This window comes from Macrobrachium nipponense, chromosome 8 (assembly GCF_015104395.2).
Source record: "Macrobrachium nipponense isolate FS-2020 chromosome 8, ASM1510439v2, whole genome shotgun sequence".
Lineage (NCBI taxonomy): Eukaryota > Metazoa > Arthropoda > Malacostraca > Decapoda > Palaemonidae > Macrobrachium > Macrobrachium nipponense.
Genome location: NC_087203.1, coordinates 108,996,375 through 109,020,774, shown reverse-complemented (window position 1 = coordinate 109,020,774; position 24,400 = coordinate 108,996,375). Strand labels below are relative to the sequence as shown.

Sequence of the window (24,400 nt, the reverse complement as noted above, 5' to 3'; positions counted from 1 at the left end):
ATATAACTTTCTTGTTTTGCCTTTAACTTTATTTTCAGCTTTATGTCAACCACATGTTTATTAATTTTTGTGGCATGAAGCCAAATTCTTCGACACTTTCATAGCATGCCTCACCAATCGTATTCCTGTATGTATGCTTTTCACCCAGAAATACATCTAACCTCATCAGACTTCACATTTTTTATGGTTTCCATTTTCTATCACCATCTGACTCCAATAGCCTAATTTTAAATTTCAACTTGAATTTCTCAGTATGTTTTTATATATTACTCTACCACTTGTACATAATCTCTGTCCTATCTTCTTTACTTTGCTAACCCTGGAAGAGTTAAGATTTTTAGCTCGGAGTTCTGGGTAGATTATATTTCACAATAAAAGATATTCTGAGTAGATTTCTTCTTCACTTATTTGTGTTGAGATCCTCATTTTTTCCTCAAAAACTTTTTTTATTGTTTCCATGTCTTTTTTTTTCTCCTTTTTCCTTTTTGTACTTTATAATCCTTTTTCCAGAATCATCTGCTAGATAAAGGTTTCCTTTTTAATTCTGCTTTATTGTATTTAAAGAGTGAAACAAAATGCAGTACTTGCTTTTAAAATTTGTCATTTGATGACTAAACATCGTAAATCTAAATCATTATATTTTTATGTGGTCATATGTCAAACAGAGTTGATACTAAATTGATCCCATCATTTTATAGTAAGTTTGGCTGACTAGATTATATCTATATCCTTATATGCAAGCAGAGATGGGATGTATGCTGATGGAAGCCTAGTATTTCACGGGCACGTTCTTTCCATTTCATATGCAACACAAAATGTTATAAAAAGAAACATTTAATTTTCTCACACTAGTTAAAGAATACCCAGACGCTCCATGACATACAAAAAAAAAAGTATGTAGTTACCAGGTAGGTGTATGCTTGTGCCCCTCAAATTCTTGTGTCTCATAGCTAACGAAATCACTTTCATGTAATCTGACTAATTAGTTGAGGAAAAGTTGGTTTCATATGAAAAACTGATGTTGCCTTCTATAAATTACTGTTTTCATACAATCAACTTACCTGTCAGATATATACATAGCTAAGACTCCATCGTCCCCGACAGAAATTCAAATTTCGCGCCACTTGCTACAGGTAGGTCAGGTGATCTACCGGCCTGCCCTGGGCGGCAGGACTAGGAACCATCCCCGTTTTCTATCATATTTTCTCTGTCGCCGGTGGTATCAACATTGTGCTATTACCTCCTGACTTAGATTCTTATTTCATCCTTTGATCATCGTTTATCGGCTTTTTGGTGACGTATCTGGATCGTGTTTTTGGCATTCGCTACTGTGGACTGTTTTTGGAATTGCTTTTTGGATTTTTCTCAGTATGTCTGATTCAAATGTGAGTGTGAGAATGTGTGTGAATGTAGGCTGCAGGGTGAGGATACCGAAAGCTTCGGTTGATCCTCCACAACTGTATGTCGTAAATGTAGGGGGTTTCAGTGTTCTGGCTACTAATACTTGTCATGAATGCGAGGGATTAAATGCAGAAGAGTGGAAGACTTTAACTTCTTATTTGAAGTTAGAGAGGGATAGGGTTAGACGTCTGAAAGGTGTGAGTTCAAGGCCTATTGAGCCTTTTATTGATACTTTTTCTAATCCTAATGATTTAGATTCTCCCTATGTGTCTAATTCACAAAGTGTACTTTCGGAATCGGCCTCGGAAATCGCCGATCTGAAAGCTACTATTTCGAGACATGAAGTCCAAAATGGCGGACTTACAAGGTAAGGCTAGTGAAAGTGAGCATTACAGTGAAGTGAGTTCTCCCAGTTGTTGTGGAGGGGGCGTTTGATCGTCCCTGCGACGCTCCCAGGCCTAGACCTCTTCCAAGCTCCCATGCCAGAGGAGAAAGGAAAGTCGAAAGCCTTAAGGAGGTCGTGGGAATCCCCAACGGTCAGACGTCCCTTCAGCAAGCTCTGTTTCGTGGCAGGCTGCTCAGGGCGCTTTAGAAAAAGCGTCCTTCGTGAGTGTTTCTCATCTCTCCCTCTCCCTCACCTAAACGAGGGTGGAAGGAGTCGGATTTATCGAGGCCTCTGAAACGGCATTTGAAAGAACCCGAAATTGATTCGAGCCCAGAGCGTTTCTCAGATGCGCTCCCTCTTCTATTAAGAAGGCGAAGGTGGCGTCAGCGTCACCCGACGAGGACGCAGAAGAACCCTTTCCTACTTCTCCCCCGATTGATGACGAAAGGCGTCATGCAGTTGACGTGGGAGAAGCTTCAAGGAAGATTATCATGGCAGTACAAGAACAACTGGCCTCTTTGGTGGGAGTGTTAGCGCCTCGTAGGAAGGACGTTGCGCTTCCAATCAAGAAGTCTCGTCCTCTCTCCCCTGCTAAGCGAGAGGCGTCATGCAAACGTGAAGCTCATATCACAGAAGCTCGGGTTCGAGAGCGAGATCGGGAGATTACGGAAGACACGTAACGCCAGAGAGACGTGAGACGTCTTTTAGGCATGAAGCGTCTTTGAAAGCTGATTGTAGACGCGAGGCTCCAACCAATATTTTGGCGCCAGTTAGGACGCCTTTTGAGAGCGGAGCGTCTTCCAGGCGCGAGGGCTCATCCGGAACGTCAGCAGCCACGTAAGCGGGAGGCGTCAGCCAGGACGCTTGGCGGACGAGAAGCGTCATCCAAGCGGGAAGTGTCATCCATTTATGGAGAGAAGCCTGAGCTTTTGGCGCCTTCCAGGGCTATTAAAGCGGGGAAGAGGAAGGAATATCATTCCCTTAGCCCCTCTCCTATTAGGAGTTTGTCTCCTCCAGAGGAAGGACGTACGGAGTTGGGAGCGGAGACTCAATTAGATCCCGAGTTCGAGTTAGAAGTAGACTCGGAGGAAGAATATCAAGGAAGAGAAGGACTGTCGAACTATAAAGTTTTGACTGCCTTGCTTCTAGAGGAGTATGGAGACGACTTGACTCCTGCCGCTCCTCCTTCTCCGCGCTCTTTTTCTTTTTCCGAGTGCTAAGACGAAGAAGTCTTCGTCTTTTCTCAGAATGAAGCCCGCCATTTCAATGAAGAGGGCTCTTCAGTCCTTAGACTCTTGGATGAAGTCTAAGAAGGAGTTAGTCAGAACGGTCATCTGCATGCCTCCAGCGAGACTAGCTGGTAAAAGAGGCATTTGGTATCAGACGGGAGAGAATATGGGTATTGCTTTCGTCTACGTCAGAAGCGGACTTTTCGATCTTAGTTGACGCTTCACGTAGACAAGGTCTGAACTCGGCACGTATTACTTGGGGCATTTCTGAACTGGACCATCTCCTCAAGTGGACTTCTCTTTCATGTATTGGAAGTTTTCAACTTCTTAGATTGGTCCCTTGGGGTGATGTCCAAGAAAGCCCATGATTCTGAGGATCGAACCAGAAGTCCTTTTGTGCATATTGTCTTGTATAGACAGAGCGGTTCAGGATGGCTCGTTTGAGATCTCCTCTTTGTTTGGAGCAGGTCTTCTAAAAAAGAGGACGTTATATAGTGCCTTTTTAACCAAGGCAGTCTCCCACGCTCAGAGGGCAGCGCTGCTGTATTCGCCTTTGTCTGACTTTTTGTTCCCTTCTCAGTTGGTGAAGGACATTTCTCGTTCATTAACTGAGAAGGCGACTCAGGACCTTCTGACGCAGTCAGCAAGGAAAGAAGAAGCCTGCTTCTACACCTGACAAGAAAGGACCGAGTACATCGGTTCAGCCCTTTCGAGGTGGCCCTTCCTCCAGACCTCCCGCAAGAAGGAAGGCTCCTGAGAAGAGAGGTAGGTCTGCCTTTCGTCCCTTTAAAAAGGGAAAGTGATGCTTCTCTCCTCCAAGCAACCAGTAGGTGCCAGGCTCCTGGGATTTGTGGAGGCCTGGACACTTATAAACGCAGACGCGTCATCGTTGTCTGTAATAAGGAAGGGATATCGTATCCCACCCTTTCCTGAACACTCCTCCCCTAACGTCAATACCACGGGAACTAACAGCCAAGTACAAGGATCCTGTGCTGAGGGATACTCTTCGATCGATGGTGGAACAAATGTGGGACAAGAGAGCGATAGAACTAGTACTGGATCAAAACTCCCGGGGTTTACAATCGCCTTTTTCTGGTTGCGAAGGCCTCGGGAGGCTGGAGACCAGTACTAGACGTCAGCTCTCTGAACAAATTTTTAAAAATTTGTTCGGAAGGAGAAGTTCTCGATGGAGACTTCTGCCTCAGTCCTTGCGTCATTGCGACAAGGAGATTGGATGGTGTCTCTAGATCTCCAGGACGCCTATTTTCACGTCCCGATCCACCCTTCATCGAAGAAGTACCTCCGTTTCATGACGGGGGGAAGGATCTTTCAGTTCAGAGCCTTGTGTTTCGGCCTGTCCACAGCTCCTCAGGTCTTCACAAGCCTGATGAAAAATGTGGCGAGGTTTTCTTCACCTCAAAGGAGTAAATATCTCTCTGTATCTGGACGACTGGGCTCATCAGGGCCAGATCAGAGAGACAGTGCTTGGAGGACCTGACGTTAACTTTTGATCTGATCAAAGCGTTGGGATTGCTCGTGAACCTCGAGAAGTCGCAGCTGACCCCAGACAGAACTTAGTCTATCTGGGGATTCAGATGGATTCTCGGGGTTTTCGAGTATTTTCCTTCGCAGAGAGAATTGCAAAAGGTTTGCAGATAGTCTCTCTTCTTCTTAAGGAAGGAACAGACGTCGGCGAGGGAAGGGTTGAGCCTTCTAGGGACCCTTTCCTCGCTCGAACAGTTCTTCCCCCGCTAGGAAGACTTCATTTACGTCCGCTTCAATTCTTCCTCAAGAAGTCTTGGAGTTGGAAAAACTGGAACAACTTTCGGACGCCTTTCCCATTCCAGTGGAGATAAGACCGCACCTGGAATGGTGGTTGCCCCCTCTGAAAGAGAACAAAGGATCTCTCTAAGAACCCAGAACCCAGACCTAGTGTTGTACTCCGACGCATCGGAGAAAGGTTGGGGAGCAACATTAGGCTCGAAGGAGGTGTCAGGCACCTGGGAACCAGCGCAGGTGTCTTGGCACATAAACTGCAAAGAGCTCTTCGCCGTTGCATCTGGCTTTGAAGAGTCTAGAACCTCTGGTGTCGAACAAAGTATGCAAGTAAACGTGGACAACACCACCGCACTTGCCTACATTCGAAAACAAGGAGGGATCACTCCTCGTTCCTTTACGAGCTGACGAGAGACCTTTTGCTTTGGACGTCTCACAGGAACATCTCCCTTCTGACAAGGTTCGTTCAGGGAGTAAAGAATGTGAGGGCGGGACAGACTCAGCAGGAGGAACAGGTCCTTCATACAGAGTGGACCCTACACGAGGAGGTGTGTGCAAGATCTCTGTTCGCTGTGGGGACACCTCATGTGGATCTCTTCGCCACATTCATCTCCAAAAGGCTGGCAGTCTTTTGCTCGTCGTGGAAGACCCAAGAGCTCTTATGGTAGAACGCCTTCCTGCTAGATTGGTCTCGCGTAGACGTCTATGCTTTCCTCCATTCAAAATCCTGGGACTAGTACTAAAAAAAGTTTGTGGCGTCAAAGGACGAGGATGACATTGATAGCCCCCTTTTGGCCGGCCCAAGATTGGTTCACGGAGGTGGTAGAGTGGATCGTAGACTTTCCCAGATCCCTACCAAGAAGGATGGATCTTCTCAGACAGCCACACTTCAAGAGGTATCATCAAAAACCTCCCCGCTCTCGCTCTGACTGCCTTTCGACTATCGAAAGACTCGTCAGAGCGAGAGGGTTTTCTCGCGAAGTTGCAAGCGCGATCGCGAGAGCACGCAGAACCTCCACTACGAAAGTATACAGTCGAAGTGGGAGGTTTTTAGAAGGTGGTGTAGAACTAAGAAGTTGTCCTCCTCCACACCTCTATAGCGGAAATTGCTGATTTCCTTCTATTCCTGAGAGAGCAATCTCATCTAGCTGTATCCACAATAAAGGGATACAGAAGTATGCTCTCGGCAGTCTTCAGGAATAGAGGATTAGATCTGGCAGATAATAAAGATCTCCACGATCTCATAAGGTCCTTTGAGACTTCAAAGTCGAAGGAACCGGTCCCTCCGAACTGGAACCAACTAGACGTGGTTCTCAAGTTTCTTTCATCTGAAAGATTCGAACCTCCTCATCTGGCGGTTCGTTTCGAGACATCACCAGAAAATGCCTATTCCTATTATCTTTAGCTAACGGCAAAGAGAGTTAGTGAATTACATGCTATGCAGGATAAAGTAGGTTTCAAGGGAGACTCAGCTATTTGCTCGTTTAAGACCCTGTTTTTAGGCTAAGAATGAGAATCCCTCGAATCCCTGGCCTAAGTCATTCGAAGTCAAAGCATATCGAGTCTCGTAGGAAGAGAAGGCAGAAAGATCTCTATGCCCTGTAAGAGCTCTAAAGTTCTACATTCAGAGAAAGCATCAGATGGGAGGCTCTAGACAAGGTCTTTGGTGCGCGGTAAAAGACCCCTCCCACAAGACTGATGTCCAAGAAATGCTCTGTGGCATTCTTTGTGAGGAACGTCATTACAGACGCGCATAGGGTCTGTTCTGACGAAACAGTTGCGACTGTTGAAAGTTAAAGCTCATGAAGTGAGGAGCAGTAGCGACGTCTCTCTCGTTTCATAAGAATATGTCGCTTAAAAACATCATAGATACAACATTTTGGAGATGCAACTCAGTATTTGCATCTCATTACTTGAAAGACGTTCGTGTGACATATGAGAAGTGTTTTTCTCTGGGTCCTTTCGTATTGGCGGATACGATTTTCTGGGTACGGGAGCCGACACCAATCCTTAAAAGTATATACTTTTCTACTTTTTGGATATGGTCTGGAGTCTCTTCGAACAATGGAGGACTTGGTTAGCACGGGCGGCCGTCTATGTTGTTCAGTAAGAGAATCTTGTCATATCTAATTAGATGAGTATAATTTTTTTTTTAGAAAATTATGTATGTGTGCGTAGTGGTTTTTGAGTTACGGTTGTTGTGAAGAGTTCGGGGATAACTCGGAACAATCCTTAGTTCTAACATATGGTTAGGATCAGGTGGTCGGGATTGGTTGTGTGCCCTCCTTCATAAGGTGTATTGTCATATAAGTGGATCAGCACCCATTGACAAAGTCTTTCAGGCTCTGCCGAGTAAGCGGCTTGGTGAGACGTACCCGCGTGAAGTCACAATAATCAACAGATATCACAAGTTTAACATACGACTAGAATTTGAGAAATATCTAGAAGTGTTCGTGAACTATCAGGTGAAATAAGATTAGTGGTGAAAAATAGTAGGATAAAAAACGTTCTTCTAACGTTAGTTTATCAAGTGTAATACTATAAATCAGAACAAGATGGCAGTAAGTTCCAACTGCGGGAAAAGGTGGCGTAATTTGGCGTGTTTAGCAGATTCGCAATATGATGAGGTAGCAGGAAGGGAACTGGCATTTCTCATCTATGAAATCAGCAACAGTCCTAACCAAAAAGATACAAAAGCATTCATAGATATATTAGAAGGATATAATCCTTCAAACTGGAACAAATCTAATGAAAACATCTTGAAAATAATTGAAGAAGTTCCAAATAAAATCCAAGTGGTCAAGAGACTCATAAAGAAAATATACATAAACCAACAAATTCCTCCGACAAAGAAAATGATAAGGTGAATCTTGTGAATATCCTAATTGATGCATTAGGAAAAAGAATGCCAAAAGCATGCAAACTGTGTAAGGTTTGGTATAGCATAGTCAATCCACAAAACCTAATCAGAAAATGTGCTGCATGCAACATTCCGACCCATCCACAGTGTGCTGAGGTAATACAAGATTTGAGAAAAGATACAAAAATTTTTTGCTCAACATGTCTATCATGGATAGACAATGTTATTAAATCAAGATTGAATGTACAAATAGTTGAGGATGAAGAAGAAGAAGGAGGAAGAAGAAGAAGAAGAAGAAGAAGGAAAGACTGAAGAGAATGTAAACAAAAATGAAATGACAGAAAAAAAATAAGGAAAACAAAGAACAAGATAAAAGTATGGATGCAGAGATACTCATGGATACTACATATGAGGCAATAAAGCAGCCATACCTACGAAGAAATAAAATTACGATATGACAACAGAAAAGCAAATCCCGAAGAGGCTCTACCCAGATCTATACAATGACGGAAAGAGGAAAAATAGACAAGAAAGACAAAATCTGCAACCTTTTGAAAAGAGGGAATTGCAGATTTGGAGAAAGATGTTACTACAAACATCCTAAGATATGTCAAAACTATGAAATATATGGTAAATGTGCATACTTAGATGGATATGGGGATGAATTGCAGAGATCTGCATCCAAAAATATGTAAAACCTAAAAGAAGGAAAAGGATGTAAGTTCGACAAATTATGCAAATATATGCACCCTGTAGCCATGAATCATAATCAAATAAATAACCAACCAAGTAATAAAATCCAAAATAAGAAAGAAACAAATAAAGAGAGAAATCAAGAATATCAGGTAAAAGAGAAAAAGCAAACCACCAATGAGATATGCAGAAGGTTTGTCAGCAAAAAAATTTCCAAAGCATCTGCAGCTCCGAAATTCTACTCAAGAGATAATAACTGTATTTATTATGCAAGAGGATATTGCAGAAACGGAGAAAATTGCAGATTCAGACACAAAATGAATAATTATGATGAAGGAAGATCAAATATTATGGAAAAGTTGGATTTTTAATGTCAGAATTTCTGGAAATGAAAAAAAAGAACAACATACCAGAACAGGAAAGAGACATGGGAAAATCCTTATTACTACCAGTATTAAATGAAGGAGAAAAACACGCAAACCATCATAGTGATGAATGCGCAGGGTTTAGTTACGAGTAACTCAAAAAGAAAAATAGAGTACTTAGAAGAACTAACCCAAAATGAAAGAAAATAGATATAATGAATATAAGTGAAACCTGGTATTCCCAAGAGACTGGGAATGATGATCAAATAAAAGGGTTCCAAACTTATAGATCAGATAGAAAAAAAATAGGAATCAAGGGGGAACCGCAATATATGGGAAAGACAAAAAACAAGGAAAAATATATGAGAAATATAGTAACTCAGAAAGTGAACTAATAGCGGTAGAATTTGAATCTGAAAAATTGATGAACATAGTAATATATAGACCTCCTAATACTAAAGAGTTTGACTTCAATAATTGAAAAATTGGCTGATATCTGTAGAAATCAACAAGGACTGGACCATATTCTCCTATCTGGTGACTTCAACTTTCCAACTTTCCTTTCGTAGGAATGGGAAAGAACGAATAGGAGATTGTGGTTGTACTTATACATATAAAAAAGAGAGTAATAGTAGTGCAGAAGATAAGAGGCAATTTGAAAGCTATTAGATATGCTACTAGAATACAACATTCAACAAATAAATCACCTGCCAACAAGAAAGGAAAATACTTTAGACCTAGTATTTGTGAACGAGATGCAATTATGTTCAAAGAAATAATAGTTTTATAATGCGAGTAGTTCAGACCATAATGTCATAGAATTAACAAGTTCATTCCAAAGCAAGTGAAAATAGAGATAAGCAAGAAATGAAAAAAGTGGGAAGGATATGGCAAAATACAACTTCTACAGTAAAAAATATAAAAATGGTCAGAAATTAATGAAGAATTAAACAAAGATTGGGATAACATTTTCGTAAGTGATGACATAAGGGTAAATACGGAGATATTATATAAATATTGGAGATAAAAGTGGAATAATATATACCGAAGAAGAAAAGTAAAAATCATTCATGCATACCAAGAGACAGAAGGATCTTGTTCCAGAAAATCAGAAAATATTTCCAAAAAGGTCTTGCAAAAAAAAAAAGAAAAAAATGCATGGAAAGTTATAGAACTAAAAAGTAAGATAGAAATGCAGAACAAAAGTTATACAATCAAAAGAAAATGAAAAACGGGACTGGAAGAAAAAACCCTATTAAATATCAAGCAAAACCCCAAACTATTATACTCATATGCGAAGAAGATGAATAAAAGAAGAATAGAAATAGGCCCTCTGAGAATTGAAGCGGGAGATTAACGAATGAAAAAAAGGAAATTTGCAACATACTGGCAGAACGATATAAGAGAGAATTCACCCCTAGAATAGATAATGAAGATAATGATATAGAAGTAAGGATGAAAATAGTGAATATTTAGCTGACATAGATATTAATGAAGCTGATATTGTGCAGGCTATTAATGAAATTAAAAATGGAGCTGCTGCAGGGCCAGATGGAATTCCTGCTATTTTGTTAAAGAAAGTAGTTCATTCTATCGCAAAGCCACTTGCAATATTATTAAGACAAAGTGTAGATACAGGCAAGATATATGATGAGCACAAATTAGCATATATTACCCCTACTTTCAAAAGTGGATCAAGACTAGAGGCAAGTAATTATAGGCCTGTGAGTCTAACATCACATATTATGAAAGTGTATGAAAGGGTAATGAAGAAAAATATTATGAAACATTAATAAAAAATAATTTGTTTAATAAAGGACAACATGGTTTCGTACCCGGAAAAATGTACACAAACCCAACTGTTAGTCCACCGTGAAAAACCAAAAAAAACTATTCAAAAATATGAAAAGCGGAAATGAAACAGAGTGGTTTATTAGACTTTTGCAAAAGCTTTTGATAAAGTAGACCATAATATATTAGCGAAGAAAATTAGAAAACACATATCGTGGATAAAGTAGGAAGATGGTTAAAAGAATTTTTACACAACAGAAAACAGATAGTTATTGCAAACGACGAGAAATCGGATGAAGCCAAGGTAATATCCGGTGTGCCGCAAGGTACGGTGTTAGCTGCAATACTGTTTGTTATTATGATTGAAGACATAGGACAATAATGTTAAGGATTCGGTAGTGAGTAGTTTCGCAGATGACACAAGAATAAGTAGAGAATTACTTGTGATGAAGATAGGAACGCTCTACAAAGAGACCTTAACAAAGTATATGATTGGGCAGAGGTAAATAGGATGGTATTTAACTCTGATAAATTTGAATCAATAAATTATGGAGACAGAGAAAGAAAGCTATATGAATATAAGGGACCTAATAATGAGACCATCACAAATAAGGAAGCAGTTAAAGACCTTGGTGTGATGATGAATAGGAACATGTTATGCAATGATCCAAATAGCAACTCTGTTGGCAAAATGTAAAGCAAAAATGGGAATGTTGGTTAAGGCACTTCAAAACAAGAAAAGCTGAACACATGATTATGCTTTATAAAACATATGTTCGTAGTCCACTTGAATATTGCAATATGATATGGTACCCACACTATCAAAAAGGATATTGCACAAATAGAGAGTGATACAAAGGTCCTTTACAGCTAGAATAGAAGAAGTTAAGGACCTAGACTACTGGGAAAGACTACAATTCTTAAACTTATATATCCTCTAGAAAGGAGAAGAGAACGCTACATGATAATTTCAGGCATGGAAACAGATAGAAGAGGAATAGCAGAAAATATCATGGAACTAAAATATCAGAAAGAGCAAGCAGAGGATAGATTAATAGTGCCTAAAACTATACCAGGAAAAATAAGGAAAGCACACAGGACATTAATCCACTACGCACCAGCATCGATAATGCAGCGTCTATTCAATGCGTTGCAGCTCATCTGAGGAATATATCAGGAGTGAGCGTAGATGTGTTTAAGAATAAGCTCGACAAATATCTAAACTGCATCCCAGACCAATCCAAGATTGGAAGATGCAAAATATACCGGAAGATGTACTAGCAAACTCTCTGGTAGACATTAGGAGGTGCCTCACACTGAGGGACCTGGGGCAACCCGAACAAGATGTAAGGTCTGTAAGGTAAGGTAAGGTAAGACCCCATCGGCAGACCACAAGAACTCTTGGCCATAGATCATATATCTCGCTAAAGTTTCTTGAGGTGATGCAGACTACTGGGCAAACACCCACGAAGTCTACCACCTATCAGGTAGGAACCAAGGTTTTATTTATACCTACAACATATGTTGTTTACCTGTCTATTCCATATAGTAGCTGTCTCTTACCCTCCACCGAAGGGTGCCAATCAGCTATGTATATTATCTGACAGGTAAGTTGATTGTATGAAAATGATATTGTTATGGTTACAATAAAGTTTCATACATACTTACCTGGCAGATATATACAATTAAAGGCCCACCCAGCCTCCCCGCAGGAGACAGGGTGGAAGAGAGAAAATATGATAGAAAACGGGGATGGTTCCTAGTCCTGCCGCCCAGGGCAGGCCGGTAGATCACCTGACCTACCTGTAGCGAGTGGCGCGAAATTCGAATTTCTATCGGGGACGACGGAGTCTATAGCTAAGTATATATCTGCCAGGTAAGTATGCATAAAACTTTATTGTATCATGACAATAACATGTTTCACAATAAACCCATTATTTGTGGTAGCCCAATTGCAGTTTATGTAAAAAGAACAGAATTTGTAAGCTCCCCATATCTAGCTGGTGGAGAATTAATCATCCATTTTTGGGGCTAGTTGCATTAAATACTGTAATCAAATTCCTGGCTCAAAATGTGAACAGAGTGTGTTTGTATGACAGAAGCCCAGGTATGTTAGTGTAACCAATCATATAAGGTTTGTAATTTATACACTTAGGATATGGTTCAACAATAGTATAAGGCCCTTATAAAATGTATTAAATTTCTGTACTTAGAAACCAAAAAAGTCAACCTGTAAGTTTATGCAGTTTTGTTAGAAAGCTGACAATATTTTATGATTATGATAATTAATGTAAACACGTTGAAGTCCAGAATAGTTCATCTCCTTGGTGTAAGTTATTACAAAGGTAAAGTGAATTTAATTAACATTTAAGTCTTGTGTTAGTGCTGAGTATACTGTAAGTTTTAGGGAGTACAGTATACCTGAGTGAGTTTTAAGTAAACTTTTCATGTATCACTGGAAAGTGGCCTTTCATGTTATTTATATATTTCTCTCTCCTAATTATTGTAATACACATGAAAGTAAAAAAAAATATACATTAACTTAGTTTAATATAAGGATACACTCTACCTTCAGTAACATCCTACTTCAGTCAACTTCTTTCATAAGTGGATAGTGTTGTCATGTAAGGCAAGGGTTTATTTCTTCATACAAATGCACAGAGTTCTTTCAAATCAATTTTTTTCCATCTCCTCCCATTGAATGAATAGGTAGACCCACTTAAATGCAAAGATTTTAAAGTGACTGGAGTGTTAAAAAAAGAATGTAGACAAATACCTTGGTTGAGGTTCATGTCTCAGGAATTCCAAAGTATTGCAAATGTCATTAGCTGACATAAATCCTCAAGGTGGGTTTGCCCATCAGATGTTGATGTAATCATTATATTAAGAGAAACTTTTAAATCAGATGAAACAAAATTTATGTTGAAATGGTGAATTTTAATTTAAATTTTTAACAATATTGCAGATTGCAAGATTGGCGTTGTTTATGGTGTAGAACCATGGTACACACTGCATGTCGACCACTACATTCTACTCGTTGTCCTTTAGGTATCTGTAAAGTCTCCATAGTCCCACCCACTGCACTCACCACAATAGGTAAGGCTATATTTACTCTTCTTTTATCATTCCCATTTGTAGCCAGAGTTGTATTTAATTCATTCTAACAAGAAACTTAGTAGCTCTAGAAAGAAGAGAAACTCAATCATATACGTGCAAGCCAAGTTCCATTGTCCCACAAGGCATAGCTTCTCATTCCTATGTGTGACTGTTTGGTCCTTCCCACCTAAACTAAGATTCAGGTTAATTATAATTTATGAGTTTGCGATGAAACTAGTATTTTTCTAAATAAATTTTTGTTCTCATATTAATTCATTACTTATAATAAGATTTCTGGCATCCTACTCTCACCTAGTTTTTGCAGCTCACAAACTGGGTGGGAAAAAAAAATTCCAGTTGCAGCTTGTGCTGTTGGTGCAGCACTGGTGGAGACTCTCTCTCTCTTTCTTTCTCTCTCTCTCTTTAGAAGTGGATTTAAGAATCTGGGATCATTTGCTGCACATGAAGGGGTTAAGTACAAGCACAGTATAGATTATTGGAAAAGTAATTATAAAAAATTATACGTTTTCAGGCACTGATGAAGCATGGGAGGTAACAAGGCCCCAGAATTGCTCCCCATTGCTTGTTTTTGTCAACAGTAAATCAGGGGACAATCAAGGAGTTCGATTTTTAAGACGCTTCAAGCAACTTTTGAACCCAGCACAAGTATTTGATCTCATGAATGGTGGACCAGTTTTGGGGTCAGTTTTTGTCAGTGTTTTAGTTTTTGCAAAATGGATTGTATGTTGATTGTAAAATATGTTTACATATGTTTTGCCCAAGAAAATGCTGTGTATATTGGAATATAAGCCTCCCAGAGGGTATTTAAAGTATGATTTAGTACTTCTTAAATTTATTTAAAGGATAATGTAAGGGTTGAATATTTCGGCAATTGTTTTTTGTCTTTCAGGTTACGATTATTCAAGTGCTTCAATCCCTTCAGAATATTAATCTGCAGTGGAGATGGTTCTGTGGGATGGGTCCTCACAGAAATTGATAAACTTCATATGACTGTAAGGGTTTCATTATATTGTTTGTTATTTTATTGGCAGGTAAGCTTGTTGCATGCTGTTGATACTACTAGAAGCATTACTGCATATTTTGAGATTGGGCACTTCCTCCCCAGTCATTTATTTTGCATTGATAAAGGTCACAGTTTACAGTATACAGAGTTAGTGTCTCAAAGTGATCTGCCAATGTTTAATTTTATTTGTATTTCTACATAATTTGTTTGGTTTAACCAATTCTTTTAAGATGGCCTGTCCAACAGAGACTTTTACTATCTGTATTTGTATGGGTAGAATCAGAATTTGCCCAATTCAGGACTCCGTGATAGCTACTATCACAAGGACCCTTAAAAAGTATTGTCATTGAAACCTTTCAAGTGTCTTGAGCACCATAAAGCTATCAATTATCTTTGTCCCCATGAAGCAAGCAGGATAACATAAACATTGTAAACACTGGCCTTGTGAGTTTTCAAGGGTTTACAGAACCTTCTTGGCCTCTGATCTCTTTGGGCTTCTGGTTTCTTATTATGGAGGTTGCCCTCTTTGCCATGTACACTACAGGGTGATGAAGATTTTTTTAAGGGGATTGCTTAATCTAGCTGGACATTTGAAGACCCCAGATTTAAGGTACTTATAAGTACCCCATGTGCATGCATGAAAAAGTTAATTGTTAAATTTGAGAAGCTCATGAACAATGAATGTATTTTCTGCTTTGCAGAACCAATGTCAGATTGGAGTTTTACCATTGGGAACTGGAAACGACCTAGCAAGAGTTCTTGGATGGGGATCAGCGTGTGATGATGATACCAATTTACCACATATCTTGGAGAAATATGAAAGAGCAACAACAAAAATGCTTGATAGGTTAGTATCAATGATATGTTGCAGTGAGGTACAAGTCATTCTTCTTCAAATGCTATTTTTCTTATTTTTATGAGAGAAATCAAGTCCAGATTCCCAGATTACATCAGTGATAGGTAACTTGTATGTCCTCCCGTAGTAGGATGCTCTCTGTTGCTAAAAATTCACTTTGTGTATGTGTGTATTTGCTGTTTAATAAGGATTTCCTTATTTTTTTGTTGATAGATGGTGTGAGAAAGGTATTGGGGAGAAAGACCCGTGAGTTACAAGAAACATGGGAGTACACGCGATAAAGTTGTGAATGGTACACTATTTTTATATAGGGATTGCTGTGTACTGTTGATGAAACTTCTTGTAGATGTATGAAATGGATTATGTTGCGTAAGTTTTCTGGATGAGTGGGTCATCCACAGTTCACTAGTTACCCTTAATGCCGGAGCGGTAAATAAAAAAATGACTCCCGTTGTGCCGGAGTGTTTTGAGAGTGAGCGCGTAAGCGGAAAAAATTTATTTTTTTTCAAAAAATCACAGCGCGCTTAGTTTTCAAGATTAAGATTTCATTTTTGGCTCCTTTTTTTGTCATTGCTTGAAGTTGTTTTAGTATGCAAACCATCAGAAATTGAAAAAATTATCATTATCATATATAAATAATGCGATATGTGATAGCGCAAAAAAACGAAATTTCATATATAATTGTATTCAAATCGCGCTGTGCGCCAAACGGTTAGAGGTAACAAGTTACTTTTTTTTCGTTGTAATGTGCACTAAATTGCGATCATTTTGATATATAACACATTGTAAAACGATAAAAGCAACACAGAGAAAATATTATCACAAAATGATGCATGAATTCGTAGCGCGCGGATGTAAAAAAATAATTTTTTTAAAAAAATTCACCAATAAATCGATAAATTATTGTTATATAGAGACTTGCAATTTGTTTCAAATGAAGGAAAATGATTGAATATTACGATATTGTAAGAGTTTTAGCTTAAAACAAATGGCCAGTTTTCGACCATTTTCCGAACGAGTTAAAGTTGACCGAATGTCGAATTTTTGTTTAAAATTTTTTTTTATATGCAAATATAAAAAAAATGAGAAATGCTACAACCTTCCAATAATTTTTGTTATATTGTGCATGTTTTTGCGCACATTTTCATATATAAAACTCTAAAAAAAGCGTATTATGAAAATGCTCAAATATTAGGAGAATGTGACCTACGCGTTTCTGAGATTTTCGGCCGAGAATCGGCGCGCGGACGGAATAAAATTTTTTTTTCAAATATTCACCATAAATCGAGATATTGTTCTAGAGACTTGCAATATGTTTTAAATTGAAGATAAATGATTGAATATTACTAGACTGTAAGATTTTTATGTTACAAATGCGTTTTTTTACCATTTCGGTTGAGTCAAAGTTGACCGATCGTAGTTTTTTTTCGTACTTATCGTACTTTATATGCAAATATTTCTAAAATGATAAATGCTACAACTTCCAATATTTTTTGTTATATTGTGCACGTTTTTTGCGCACATTTCCATATATAAACCTCTAAAAAAAGCGTAATATGAAAAAGCACAAATATTAGGAGAATGTGACCTACGCTTTCCGAGATTTTCGGCCGAGAATTGGCGCGCGGACGGGGGAATAAAAATATTTTTTTTTCAAATATTCACCATAAATCGAGATTATTGTTCTAGAGACTTGCAATATGCTTTTTTAAAGTGAAGATAAATGATTGAATATTACTAGACTGTAAGGTTTTTTATGTTATAAATGCGTTTTTTGACCTTTTCGGTTGAGTCAAAGTTGACCGATCGTAGTTTTTTTGTTTTTTTTCGTACTTATCGTACTTTATATGCAAATATTTCAAAAATGAGAAATACTACAACCTTCCAATATTTTTTGTTATATTGTGCATGTTTTTGCGCACATTTCCCCATATATAAACCTTTAAAAAAAGCGTAATATGAAAAGGCTCCAAATATTAGGAGAATGTGACCTACGCGTTTAGGAGATTTTCGGCCGAGAATCGGCGCGCGGAGGGGAAAAAATATTTTTTTCAAAAATTCAACATAAATCGAGATATTGTTCTAGAGACTTGCAATTTGTTTTTAAAAATGAAGATAAATTGATTGAATATTACTAGACTGTAGATTTTTTATGTTAAAAATGCGTTTTTTGACCTTTTCGGTTGAGTCAAAGTTGACCGATCGTAGTTTTTTTTTTTTTTTTCGTACTTATCGTACTTATATGCAAATATTTCAGAAAAGCTAAATGCTACAACCTTCCAATATTTTTTGTTATATTGTGCATGTTTTTGCGCACATTTTCCATATATAAAACTATAAATAAGCGTAATATGAAAAGGCACAAATATTAGGAGATGTGACCTACGCGTTCTCGGATATTTTCGGCCGAGAATCGGCGTGCGGAGGGAATAAAAATATTTTTTTCAAATATTCACCATAAATCGAGATTTGTTCCGATACGTTTAATACAAACCCTCGGTCCTTTAACAATAGGAAGGAGCTAGCGGCAGCTGGAACGGTCGTAAGCTTCGAACAAGGGGAGGAACGGTAGTTAACTGCTTGTCCGGACAGTCGCGCGCCGCGCGACTGGGAGGTAAACAAATCACTTTTGCTTCGGCCGCGGGTGTGAAGGACGTGTTCGTCATCGCTCTCTGCCCGCTTCATCGTCGTATGCTTTTGTTTTATTGTGTTTTCTACTAATGGTTTGTTTGACTTATGAAAATGAAACTTGTAAGTAACACTGTTTTCATTTTCATTACTTAATTGTGAACCAACATGGAGTAATCGCCGTAGATGCGGCGATTTCCTCTCTTTTTCATGAATTGAACCCTTGAATTATGTCTCGGTGCCGAAGGCTGCGGGCGCGCTCGCGCCGAGTCATGTATTTTGGCGAAAGTGTGTATTGAAAAATGTAAGTACTCTTTTCATTATATTTTTGCCCTGTGCGTTCGTTACCGAGAGTGTGATTGCGCTCGGCACGAGCCTTTTAATTTTGTATAATAGAATGCAATGAAAGTGGATTCGCAATTGCAATATTCTTTTCATTTTCATTTTATTTTATTTTGCATGAAAGATTTAATTTGGATCAATTTTTCGTTCTTCTATACCCGGGAATTGATCCTTACGATTTTTTTATGTTAAAATGAAATCGCAAGTGCAGTATTCTGTTTCATTTTCATATATATTTTATGATAGCATCATATTATTGGATCAAGTTTCCGTTCTTACCCGGGAATTGATCTTTTCCCCTTTAAGTTCTATGAAGTGAATCGCAAGGGCAGTATTCTGTTTCATTTTCATATTACTTTTCACTGCTGTGCGGGGGTAGGGGAAGCGAAGGTCTGCAGGAAGTCGTCGGAAAGCTCTCCCGCGACTCCCTTGGTATCCGATTCTTCGTCTTCCTTCCTGCCCCCCGCTCAGCTTCTTCGTTGTATTTTGTATTTGGGGTCTTCCTTGCGTTCGGGGTGGGGCATGTCTTCCCCCGTGCGTGAGGGAACCCCTCTTACTAATCTATCTATGTTACCGCAGGTGCTACATCCGTGGGAGACAACCTTGGACAGGTATGGACCACCGCGGAGCAGGGCGTGCCTAGCATCCACGGGCTGCTGCAGCGTCTAGCGAGGTCTGGGGCGGTCCTCCACTACTACCACGGCCGCTTATGCTGATCCCCCCCAAACCCCCCCTCCTGGTCTACACTCCATGCTGTGTCGATGACGCCGTCTGCCGCTACTAGGGCCGCAGCCGTACCGAGGTGGAGTTGCCGCCGCCGCCTGTTTTTCTTCGTGTTGCCTGCCCCAGACTTCCGCTGTTCCAGCAGCTCGCCCCTGGACCAGGCCGCCAGGACCCAGGTTCCGCTGGCTGCCGATGATTCTACGAGGCGATCGCTGGGCCTGCCGTACCTGCCGCTGATGTGATTCCCCGCTGTTGGCTTGGCTGTCCCTTCTGGGTCTACCGCTGCCGCTGTTCCTGCCGCTCCTGAGCTGGTTGCTGTTCCTGTCGCTCCTGATTACTGTGCCTGTCCATGCTGGTCCTGCCCACGGTGTGTCTTCCCCAGTCCCAGGTCCTTCCGGACAGGTGGCAGTTCGGGCCCTGTTGCTTCGGCAACTGCCCCCGGCTCCCTCCTGGATGAGGACCTGATGACTGGTCCTGGGCGAGCTGACGAGGAAGAGGAGAAGAGGAAGCTGTCATCTTCGTCTTCATCGTCTGCTGTTGCCTCTTCCCTTCGACTTCTAAGGCCCATAAGCCGAAGAAGAAGATGCTTGGCCTTCCCCCCTAAGAAGTCTCCTTCGGGAACTTCTAAGGGCCCGTCCCACCCCGGTGGGACGGGGGGTCCTTTTGCTGGTCCTCCTGCGTCTTCGGGAGCGGGGCCCGTCTCCCCTTCCCTAAGGAAGAGATAGACGGGGACCAGAGGAGTATCGGTTAGCTCTGGTACTTCCTCGCCTGGTGCTAGCGGCGATGCCGCTACGCCAGGTTCCGGCTCGGTCTCGTCGTTCGCGAGAGATCCCGAGTGTACGTTTCTCCCATCGGGAGACCGTGCAGCCAAGTTTCGGCGCCAGAGTTCACTCGGCGCCAAGACGCGGCACGGAGCAGAAGGCTGGTGAGAGGACGCCTCAGGTGACTCTTGCCAGGCCAGCGGCCGCTCTTGCAGCGACCAGCTGGTAACCCGGGTTTTCCCCCCTAAGAAGGCCTCCTTCGGGACCCTTCTAAGGGCCCGTCTCGCTCCGGCGATTCGGGGAGCTCTTCTGCTGGTCCTCCTGCTCCCTCGGGAACAGGGCCCATCTTTTTCTTCTAACCAAGGAGAAGAAGACGGGGACCAGAGGAGTACCAGCTTCGGCTGGCACTTCCTCGCCTGGTTCTAGCGGTTCTGCCGCTAAACCAGGATCCGCCTCGGCTTCTCGTTAGCGAGAAGTACCGAGTGGACGGTCTCCCGCGGGAGACCGTCCAGCCAAATTCTTGACACTCGAGCTCGCTCGCCGCCAAGACCGAAGCGCGGAGCAGAAGACTGGCGAGTGTCGTGCAGACGACTCTCGCTAGGCCAGTGGACGCTCTCGATGCAGCGACCAGCTGGCTGCTCGGGTGTTACGTGACGGTCGCTGACCAGCCACGGGTTGAGGCGAGGAAGGGGTCCCCGCGGTCGTCGGTACCAGCCACGGCTGGTACCAGCGGCTCGACGCGCCGAGAGGACGCTCGCCGGTCTCACCGCGACAACGAGCCTAGCAGGTCACCTGACGCCGCTCCCATCGGGACCGGGCGGAGACGGTAACCAGCAACAGCTCGCCTGACGCAGAGATCAGTGTCGACGTTCTCAGCCGAGCCTCTCGCCCCAGGCGAGCGGCAAGGCTAGGCCTGCTGCTCGATCGCCACTGCGGGTGGACGATCAGCAGCAGCCCTCCAAGCACGCTGGTCCTGCCACGAGCTAGGGGGGGAGCGTCAGGTCTGCCTCTCCTGTACCTTCAACCTCCTCGGGCTGACACAGGGAGGAGCGAGGTACCTATGTGATACGCGAGAGGTGCGCGCTCGCGATCCCAAGCTATGACGCCGTATGGACCAGGCACGGTTCTAGGACCGACCAGGACATACGGCGCAAGTAGCTGGAGGCGACCGTCAGGGGTCTGCCGCTGTTCCTCCTTCTGAAGGAGGAGTATCTCGGGATCTGTTCTTGTTGGAGGGACTGGACGGTCCCTACTCCGCAAGACACGGTTGACTCCCGAGATATAGAGGAATTTGCAGAAGTCATTAAGCTGATTCGTCAGCATAATGACCTTGCGGAAGGATTGCCGCTCCCACCAGCAGAGCCCACGTCTCTGCTCGAGTCGTTTTGGGGCCCGAGAGGGAACCCAAACCGACGGTGGGTCTGCCGTGATCGGAACTTGCCGATTTCTGTCTCGAACCAGAGTCTCTCGTCTCCGGACAAGAAGGCTCTCTCAGTTCTGGCCGGTCGATCAAGCTACTTTCCACCTCCTCTACTGCGACAGCGGCGTTTCTACGTGTCTTCGGACACCCGTATTTGAATACTCCTTGTCGGTCCTCCTGAGAGGTTTCGACCTCGACGAGGACTTGAATGAGTCGGAGGACGGTATCGGCTCTCTCCTGTCAGGTGTCGATCAGCCCCACCCACCCAGACGACGTTCACAGTGGCGGCAGACCCTTACCTACAGTGAGAGTTCGTAACCCTCCGCGGGAAAACGTTTTTTCCCCTCCTCCATGACGATGATTACGTTTTCCCAGACTCTGAGAGGCCATCGCCGCAAGGCGATGGCTGTTCCTACTCTTCTCCAACTGCTAGTTCCACTGGGAAGGCGAGCGAGTATCCAATTCCTCCCCCATTCCCTCTCTCCTTATGTTACGAGGGAAAGGGGAGGGTATCCTACAGAGATTTCTCTGTAGGATCCCACGTTCGGGACTGCGCACCGGGGGGGGGGACCTTCGGGTCCTACCTGACGTAAGCCCCGGTCGTTGAGGAGGAATCCTGCCCCATTCTCGATTTCTACGGGAATCGAGAGGACCACCAGCCGATATCGTTTGACGAATTCGGTGGGGGTTTCGCAGACTGCTTAGAATTCTACGGAATTTCTAACGCATTCAGTGTTCGAGTTTTACGATCTCCAAACACTTACGCGAGACACGGTCCAAAGTGAGCGAGACGAGAATCCCCGATATACACGATAATCGGGAACCTCGCCTATGCTCGAATTCCTGGAATTTCTAGCATTGAAGAAGAAGGCTGCTGCTGAAGAAACTATCTCACAGTAGGCGACCAACCTGGACTAGAGAAGATCGGACGGGAATATCCAGTTGGCTTGAACTATCGTCTTAGTATTCTGTTCACCATTGAAGCTTTTCCCTTCCTTCGGCGGAAGACTTCTCCTTCACTCTTCTTTGATAGAGATCGAAGGTGGTCGATCTCCACTCCTTATTTTTTTTTGTTTTTCTTGAAGGAAAAGAATTTAGGACGGAGATCGTTGTTCAGAATCCTACAAATATACTACGTATATTAACCTCGCGACATGATTCTACTAAGCAGTTGAATTGTCCGAGGGGTAGGCGCATATCCTAGTTAATCTACGGATTGCGACTTATAAGAGAAGTATTCTAATTGAACTGCAACTCGGGGTTGCCTGCAACCTCCCAGGAGTTTTCAGTTTCAATTTTATATACTTATGGTTTTGTCATGACAACACCATTTCAACGTTTATATTTACCGAAATTCGTTTCGCCTAAATATAATTGCTCGAGCATATCTTTTATGCTCGGTAGTTCTAGCCGAACGCATTCCTTCATGGAATATGGATTACCTGGCAACTCAGGATAACGAGTCAGCGAGAGCTCAGGCTCAACTACTGCGTATTGAACTGCCTGATAGCAGCTCAGTATCAGCTGGGCCTCCGATATGCACGGTCATGTATGTCTCTCTCTGCCCTGCTTTGATTGACTACCGAACCGTATCTCTGCCCAACAATCATGGAACTTAGGTCTCTGATTAACGGGGATTCTCGCAATAATGAAGGACCATCTACTGCTGTGACGCTAGATTTCCATCGCCTTCGACATTGCGAGAATTTTCAACAGAGATATCTCTTGGACTCTTTCATCTTTCTGTTTACCGCACGGTAACAGAAGTCTGTACAAGTCTCCCGCTGCATCGCACTGCGATAATGCGAATGATTTTGCAGACATCTGAGTTTGTCTTCAAAATATCTCTTATTCGTAGGTGTACAATTGTTCATTGTTCAACCACGAATTACGAGATGTGTCAGAAGACATCGCCTACTCTCCGACCTGACAGCTCTACTTCCAAAATGTTCAGCCCATGAGAAGCAGTTCTTCAGGCGGCTTTCCCTGTGTTTTCATTACTGAAGAACGCCCCGCTTTCATTGCAACTACGACTTCTCACCGGACAGCAATGAAATAGCGGTTAGCGTTTTCAGTCATTTGTAAGCACAGGTTATGAATCTTGAGAATCCTTCTCTCGATTCATATGTGAAGACGTAGGTTGCATTCAATATCTACCTTCGTCTTCAACGGTACATAGTGTTGTTTCTCCTTAGCTGAGATTCAACAACCATGAGATGTTTTACCTTCAGGGACCTCGGTCTCTAGAAGGCAATTGACTTTCGCCTGTTGGGACATGCCTTAAGAGAATCATCACCTCGCTGTCCGGCATTGGTGACAAACAAATACATTATTTGTTTGGTCTCTCGGCATAACCCTTTAAAGGCGAAAGGTCACGTGACTTACTCGGATGCTGACAACTTGCCTCCTACCGAACGCAGTCAGTCGGCGGCTGTCAGAGCGGCCGAGTCAGTTACGAACTACGCTGTTGACTTAGTTCGGTTGTTACAGAGCAATCATTACTTCGTTTAATAGCTTGTCACAGTACCCATACCATTGACACCCACCATGGAGTGTCGGTGTCCTATCCACTACCGAGAACTTCGCTGCATGGGGATAGGAGGATGCGAGAGGACTTCGTGGCAAACGGACAGACCAGTATGGGTACTGGACATCACCGAAGTAGAGAAGAGGGATAGGTCATGCGACTATTTCCTTCTTTTCCTCTGAGGAACTAGCATGACTTCTCCTGCGAAGTCAAGCATCCAGGGGATGGGGATCCGTGACGCTCGATTTTTTTTTTTGGTACCGAACTTCGTAGCGAGACTCAGAACCCTTCGGTCCCCCTGACGATTGGTTCGAGTCGTTCACAATCCCCTCCCTCCAATGGACTTCACCGCCTTCGATGCGAAGGAGATGCTGCCTTGTCCGCAAGAACTTCTCCGTGGCGCAGGTACTGAAGGCAGGGGTCTGGTCACCAGACCACATGCCCTTCCTTCTACCTTCGGGATATTGCCCACAGGTCCTTGGATCTTTTTCCTTGGGACCCGTGGTGGCTGCTCAACACGTTG

General features: G+C 42.4%; 1 pseudogene; it reads left to right on the top strand.

Moving 5' to 3' along the window:
- The window catches only part of LOC135223178 (diacylglycerol kinase delta-like), an 88,410-nt pseudogene that overhangs the window by 2,412 nt on the left and 61,598 nt on the right, over positions 1–24,400 (top strand).